At 39.9% G+C, this 7,884-nt stretch overlaps 1 protein-coding gene across 3 annotated transcripts in view; it reads left to right on the top strand.

Moving 5' to 3' along the window:
• Positions 1–7,884, top strand: part of LOC102198081 (trinucleotide repeat containing adaptor 6A) — a 33,741-nt gene that overhangs the window by 3,668 nt on the left and 22,189 nt on the right. For all 3 annotated transcript variants that reach the window (XM_005743502.2, XM_005743503.2, XM_005743499.2), the window contains exon 3: positions 6,346–6,441. The gene's annotated coding sequence lies outside the window, so the exon portion shown is untranslated. The remainder of the gene's footprint in view (positions 1–6,345; positions 6,442–7,884) is intronic.

The following is a 7,884-nucleotide window of genomic DNA, read 5'->3' as shown; positions in this document are numbered from 1 at the left end:
AAAAAAAAAATTACATGAATGTAAACATGCCAGATTATAGCCAAAGGCTAATTTCCATCTGTTGTCCTTAAACATAAAAAAATAGACATAATTCATAAAAATTCATCATTCATTCATAATAAAAACTCCCATCACCAAACTTACACATACACACCTTTCTGTTCCCAAATAAAACATTAAAACTATACAACTCATACATGATCACACACTTGATTTGTCCATAACCAGTTTTTAACCTTTGCCTTAAACAAATTGAATGTCGAGCATTCTCTAATGGGTTGAGGAAGACTGTTCCACAGATGGCCTCCCTTAACAGAGAGGACGTTCTGCCCAAATGCTGTCTGTCTGTGGGGTATAAACAAGTCTCCTTGGATTGTAGCTCAACTGGTCCTGCCTGAGCTTTCTTTATGCCTAATGAACTGCTTTAGTGGTGGTGGAGCAAGGGAGTGTAAGACTTTATATATTAAACTCACTCTTTTAAGTTTCACTAAGTTATTGAAGTTCAGTAATTTATGTTTTTTTTTTAACACATGACAGTGGTGGTGGGAAGTCGGTTTTTTGTCAAGTAGTTTTAAACTTCTTTTATAAATGTTTTCAATAGTTTTAAGTGTTGTTGGATAAGCAAGTGACCAGGACGTCAAACAATAGTCCATATGAGAGATGATCATTGAGTAAAAATACGTTTTTGCAACATTCATATTAAAATTATTACGTATATGATTAAAATTTCGATTATTAAATTTAAGTACCTGGGACACTTTATTCTTCAAGAGTCACATAAATAATGTTGGGTCTAGAATGACCCCAAGATATTTAAGTTCTGGAGCTTATTCAAGCTCTACTCCATCCAGGAATATGTTTGACTGCTTCAAGTTTAAGGGGCGTTTTGGAAAAATACATACAGACAGTTTTTGAGGTGTTCAACATTAGGCATGAGTCCTCCAGCCAGCTATGCATTAATGCTAAAGCAGCTGTAAGATCTTTTGCCACCTGCTGGACACTAGATTAGGAGGTGTGGCCTCTTAAGTGTACTTATTGCGGGAATTGGGCTGTTTTCACGGTTGCAGTGCATCCGTGCATCCCTGCATGTTTCTTGACACTAAATAAAGGACCTGTATATCTAAACAGACATTGTCTGTTCAGACTGCTGGCCCGACGTCTTGTATAATGTCAACAGAATCACAGCAAGTGAGTGTAAATGCCTCTCTGTTCACTGACCATCACACAAGTGCTTTTAGCTTTTTCATTTTTTTCCCCATTTTTTTCTTCTCTTTTGGAAAGCAGCGTTTCAGTGTACAAATGCAAGAGTGACGGTTAGTCGGCTTTCTAGGCACTTCTCTTTGGATGACACAGGTCCTACCTCTGTGTGGTGGGATATTAGCGGGTTGTGCATGGGTGGGTGGGTCAGGGGGACACTGGATTGGCAGCTCCTGCTTATGCAAGCACATGCAGTTCCGTTTGAATTGAATTGGAGGGTCTGGGTTGGTCTAGGCCACATTGTGCTGAGTAAGCTTTGCTGTTTTAAAATCACTAAACGAGAAGCCAGAGTCCCGATGTTTTGTGTGTGGAGAGGTGTTTGTGCAGCTCATTGTGCTGGTCTACATGCAGACACACAATAGAGCTGTGGACCACCACTGGTTTATCAATGCGTCCCAGTGGCCGTGCTTCATGTTTTCTGTTTTTTTTAGGTTGAAGACTTGATTGGGTGCATCTTGTTTTACATTTACACTGTAAATTCTCCACCCTCCACAATGGTCTCATTGCTTTGTTAGGTGGATTGTTTGGAGATGGTTGCTAAAGCTCGTTGATGATGTTTCACATTTTCCTAGCAGTGAAGCATATTTTCCAGCTGTGTATGTGGGAGTGACTCCTACTGAAGGCATGGAAGTGGAAATAATTCATCCACTTAAATATAAACTCATTTGAATGAATCTACATGGACCGAAGATCCTGTTAAGCGTCTTTAAAATGGTGTCAACTTTTAACTTGACAACTGAGGTTTGTCAAGGCAGTTTTGCTTCGATGTCCTGAACGATAGCATCAAGTTTACAGCTGGTGTTGGATTTTTCTTTCTAGAAAGGAAAGGAGGAGTATGAACAGTTGATAGTTTTGAGGCTCCGGTAGGGATTACATCCCTCAAGGAAGGACTGAATAAAGACTGTGAAGCGCTTTCACTTTAGAGCCCCTTAGTTATGTATGAGCATAACTTGACTGAGAGAGTTTGTATACACGGACATCCCATACAAGTCTGGGATATTTATAAGTCCACCTCACTGCATTTATCCTTTTTTGTATTTGTAATCTTAACACAATGTGTAATTGGTTGTGAGTAGTGTTATTTCCTTTGGATCTGCTGTCTCGCTTCTCTTTATTTTTGGCTGTCTGGGTCCCTTATCCAAATTATTCTATAAATATGTTTCACTGTTGTCTAAAAGAGTTTCACAAGCGGTTTAAGAAGTGTTAAAGCGGGAGCGCTCAAAATGAGTCACTGCTGAAATGGCCAAGTTTAGACTGTCATGTTTGGAATTTAATATGGCAGAGCTATGAAGTCCCATGAGGTTGCAACATTGCTACATTGTTGCTGTAGTGGTGGAAGCTCAGGTAGTTGACCATTGGACCTCTGAGCAATAAAGCCACACCTGTAAATGGTCATGAGCGAAAGGACCGAAACGGAGCATTTCATGAATTTGACGCGTGCAGGCTCAGACAGGGTGGCAAAGCCAGTTTTACATAAACAAGCTGTTGAGCTGCATCAGTGAAGTTTGAGTCACACTAGTATAACTTGCATTGTAGGTTATTAGAAACGAGACAGTGTTTTTATAAAACCGCAGGTCTCGTTTTATTTTTAGACTCACTTTGAGCTTTTAAAACTTCCTAACCAAATTCCTTAACTTAATATGTTAGTTAGAAATGATCAGTTTTACTGATTTCACCTATTTCCAAAAAAGGCAATAATTCAGTTTTTCTCATTTTAAACTTAAATATTTGCCTGATTACAATGGAAAAACAACCCTTAATGAAACTCGCCCTCCCGTTACCAGCAGCTTGATTTAATATCATATTCCTCTCAAGTTACCGTGACCTGAAATGAACCCGGCCTCATTTTGACTGCATGAAACTACAGATTTAAATCAGCTCGGCTGGAAGTGCCACACCGTCCCCCCTCACAAAGCCTCTGCAGTTGGTCTGTTTGTGATGGAGACTTGCTCATTTTCATTCCCTAATTGAGTGATGGTTTTCCTGCAGGGAGCCTCCAGTGTGGAGCCTCTGTGAGAACATACTAATGCAAATTGATGCAAATGATGTCCATGTAAATTAGCCACGCGACCACCTTCTGGCTTTTGTTCTTAAGGGACAGAGAAGTGGGTGTGGGTGTGTGCTCGTATTCATCTCTGTTGTTTTAAGGCTACACATGCACTCAATACTGTCTACTCCAGCTTCACTGCATGACGACTACCATATATTAGGATGCAGTAGTCTAAAGCTAAAATCCAATTTTTGATCTCTTCCTCCTCAAAAACCCAGATATAGTTTGATTATTTTTAGTGTTACAGCTTTATTTGATAGCAGGCGTGAAGGAGTTCACTGTGAGGGCAAGTGGGTGGCAGCAAAATTTGTGCTTTACTGTGAAGCTCACAGGAGTAAAAGTGGCTTTCATCCTTTGAAAACAACTCAATGTAGCACTTCCTCTTATGGTTAACAGAGAAATTCATGAAATGGAGGTTGAATAAGGACATGTAGTAAAAAAAAAAAAAAACTAAAAAAAACCACTTCCACTGTCTTGTGTACATTTCCGTAGTTAAATAAAACGTGTATCTGTTTTAGTTACTGAATTACAGCTATTGCACTTTGGTACATCTTTTCATCTGACTGCTACTTTTTAATCTCTTGGCTTCCTCCCTTTGTTTTTCTCAATATGGAAAAAATGAAGTGTGTGCTTATTAATGGAATGAGCTCTCCAGCTTATCTTATCCACTTGAAGGGAAAAAAACCAAAAAAAGACCATATTTAGAGGTCAGATATTTTGAGAGAGCAGTCCTGCTTCAGCAGTCGGCTGACGTGTACGTTACAGTAAAAATTACAGCTTTTTCTGTCTGAAATTGTTTGTGGCACAGAATGAAAATAGCTCTAAAGTGTATCTTGTGGACAAAACAAAGTAAATGTTGATCTTTTCAGACTCAAAAGAATCCTGACATTGTGGTTTTATTATAGCGTATGAAGTCCTTAAAGTCAGAACGAGTCAGACTGGCTTATTCACAGCCTTCCAGTAATTTCTTTATTAAACAAAGTTTAATAAATTCTTCAAACACCTAAAATCATTCCAGTTGTAGTTTGCATATGCTTAACTTTATAAAGATGGAGCAATGACAAAAAAAACACGTGACTTTCTGACTAACACTGGAGGATGGTTCTCCTGTAACGGTCCTGATTTATTACAGTTTTACATTAACAGACTCATTAAAGGAAACTGAAAGCACGTGGTCAGTGTGCTGAAGTAAGGAAGAGGTGCAATTTATGACACATTAGGGTATTTTCTCAGCAGTTGTTGTGGAAGACTGATCTAACTGAAGAATGCTGCAGTTTTGTTAAAGTCAGAAATAAGATGTTTGTTTTTCTTTTTTTGTTAAATCCTCACTCGGCTCGTGTGTTTCTAGACTATTGGTCAAATAAAATGAACAACATTTAGGAAATGTTTCTGTGGTAATGTGTCAGTCTTTGAATGCAGTCTGTGTTGTCTTTGCTATGTTAATAAAACATCTTGTTTAAACTTTTTGCCTTTTTCTTTCCCTCTTCTTCTGACTGCCTGTTCTTCTTTATCTCCTTCTGATTTGGTGACTTGTCTCGCCTCCTCCCTCTGTCAGCTGTAGCCGTCGGGGGGGATGGGCAATTGTTGGCCCATTCATAAACAGATGCTGTCTGTAGGGTCTATGTGTGCTCTCCAGGAGGGCCCCCACCATGCCCCGCCGCTGCTGCTGTTGTTATTGAACCTAGAGCCATCTGCTGAAGCACTTGATGGTTAGAAATAAGTGAAGGAAGGAGGGGGGGGGAAGTGTGGGAGCAGAGAGGAAGGGGTTGTGGGTGAAGATGGGAGCAAACACAAAACCCCCCTCAAAATCCATAAGTCAGTTAACTTGATTAGAAAAGGTTAGCGTAGACAATTGATTTCATTTAAATGTGCTGAAAAGAAAAGTTCAGGAGAAGTCTCACATTTAGGATTTGAAGTTCTGTCATGTACAAGAGCAATACATGCCGTTCAGACTAGTGTAATTCCACACCAGCCTCTAAAACACTCAACACTGTGTGCATGTCATGAAGATGTTATACAGATCAGATTCTGCTCCCAGCAGTAGCAGTGTTTGCCACAGAATCGGTCTCAGTAGTAGCGCGGCTGGGTGCATGTGCGCCCACGCTTTCATACATTAAATAACACCATATAGCCTATATGTGGCAAGAGTAAATAAAGGAGAAGGAACCAGTCACATCTCCAATGAGTGGGAGTGTGTCGTCGTATGGAAAAGCTCCAGCGCCAATGTGTTGGACCGCATCTGGGGAAGGTAGACAGTTTGGTTTGCAGTCTCAAAAAGCTACAGCAGAGCAGTACCAGTTTCTGCTGCAGCTTCTGGTTAGAGCGGCCCAGGCTCGCAGTAGGACGCTACAGTCAGCAACTGCAGTGTAAGACCATGGCATTGGAATACGTCCAACCATGGGACACAAGACTGGAAGGTGGTGGTGGCTGGTTAGCAGTCACTGAACTATCATATCTATCGATCTATCGGCTTGGCTTCACTGTAAATGTGACATACTTTAACTGAAAATCTACCATTTTAAATGTTTTTTTATTTTTTTAGTAAACCTGGTGATTTAATGCTTTTTAAATTATTTTACAGATTTCACTTTTTTTTAAATTTGCGATTAAATCGGAAACGAGGTGCCAAACTCTATTGTATATCAATGCATCTGTCTTGTTTGTGTGTGCCCGTCTGTGTAAAGCGGAGGTAAGTGCTGTGCGCTAATCTCATTATTGGATTAGACTGAAGCCTGTAGCTTTCTCCTGCGGCCTAAATGGCACACCCACCAGGGCCAGTGCTGCTTAACTTAACACTCTCTGAGCAGGAAACCAGGATGACTACAAAACTACAACACAAACTATACTAATTAAAAGATGTCCCAACATCAGGGTTTCTATTTTTGATGATTCTTTTGAAGTGATATAAAACTAAGGATGACAGTTTTGTTATTTGTACATTTGGGAACCCGGGATTATAGGTTTTTGTGTAATAAAATAACCCTTTTTTGTGTTAAATAAATCATTGACAGAGAAACAATGTCTTTTGTTGTCCACAGGGAACACACCCACAGAGGGAAGAACAGTGGATGGAAGAGAGAGAGAGACGGAGAGTGTGAAAAGGAAGGAGGATAAGGTACAGGACTGGACAAAAGGTGAGGCGTGGTGTCAGGAATTCTTTCCTTTTTAAAAAAAAATTGATTTCAAAATAAAAATAACCAAAACCAGCTGATAATTTATTTACAGTCTGCTGAATCATTCATTTGTATAAAGGATATCTGTAAAATTACGAGACACTTCCACTGAAAGTATTGCAGTTTCCCACTGCCGGGCCAATTTGTGTTGATTTGATGTTGCAGAAGTACGTTCTCTGTTAGGAGCCCATGTGTGATTTATCAGTGCCTGCTTCTTCTGAAAGCTCGCATAGAGCCATTTCTCTGTATTGAGCAATGTGCCATTAAAAAGAAGCAAGCTCTCTGTGCTCAATAGGCAAATTTTTCCTAAGCACCCAATGCAATTATGCGTAGTATGATTGATATTGCATATCAACAGAATTCTACTTCAGGTAGTAGAAAAGGTTCACCATAAACTTAATAGTTTTACAACCCCGAGTGCTGCAGTTCTGTGTGGTTGTGGTTGTCTCCTGTCAGGAGATAATAGAAATAAGCAAATATCAGCTTAGACAAGATCTAACCCACTTGTTGTTCATTTCTAAAATTGTTTCAAAGTTAATAATTAAATTTCAGCCCTATTTCCCCTACATTTCCCTGCCTGCTTTGGGTTCTAAAGGTTTTTCTGTCCTTGCTGTGTAGTGCTTTACTCCAGTGACAGTGCTGGTGTACTTTGACTTGTGACGTCGGTGTGTTTTCCATTTGAATTGCTTTTAGTTTCCACTGACTCCTGTTAGCACGGGTCTACTACTGTTACAAGTAAAACTACTGTCATGGCTACTGTAGGCAGGAAGTTTGATAGTGTCAGTCTCTGACCTTGACTATGTCTTTCAGTGCATCTCTCTCTATTAGTTTTCACTCCCCTCTGCCATCCTGGATATGTAGTTCCCTCTTTTTCTTGGTATAGTAGATGCAGTACTAAATAATCTAGTTCAGAATTTAAGCTCTGTAATGACATGCTCTGTAAATGTGCCGCCACTTGTTGTTCCTAAATAAAGGCCATGCGTTGATGACACAGAGAGGGGGGACATTGCCTTGCTGTAACTGGAATCTGTAGGAGGACTGGCCCTGACTCGCCAGGTTAATCACCAAATATCAGGGGTGTAACTTCGCTGAAATGACAATATAAATGACAAGGTCTTGTGTTATAGTTCTGTGTATGTGTGTTGTGAAGCTAAATATAGATTGTACTATTTTGTAATGGTTGGGGGAAAATAGCTTGGGTAGTGCCTTTATGTAATGTTATGCTAATTAGCCATGTGCTCATGTTGCTTGGGCTAATTGTGTGTAACCCTGTGTTTAGTGGTTTGACTGCGTACCTTAAGCACTTTCCAGTTCTCATGGCAGGCTTTTTACTGCATATATAGATAGATTTTTTTTTTTTTAAGTATGCCACCCACAACAGTGGTTTTTGGTCCGTTCCCCCCC

The sequence above is a fragment of the Pundamilia nyererei genome, unplaced genomic scaffold, assembly GCF_000239375.1.
Source record: "Pundamilia nyererei isolate P.nyererei 1_Seehausen unplaced genomic scaffold, PunNye1.0 scaffold00132, whole genome shotgun sequence".
NCBI classification, from domain to species: domain Eukaryota; kingdom Metazoa; phylum Chordata; class Actinopteri; order Cichliformes; family Cichlidae; genus Pundamilia; species Pundamilia nyererei.
This window is presented reverse-complemented; position numbering and strand designations above follow the sequence as displayed.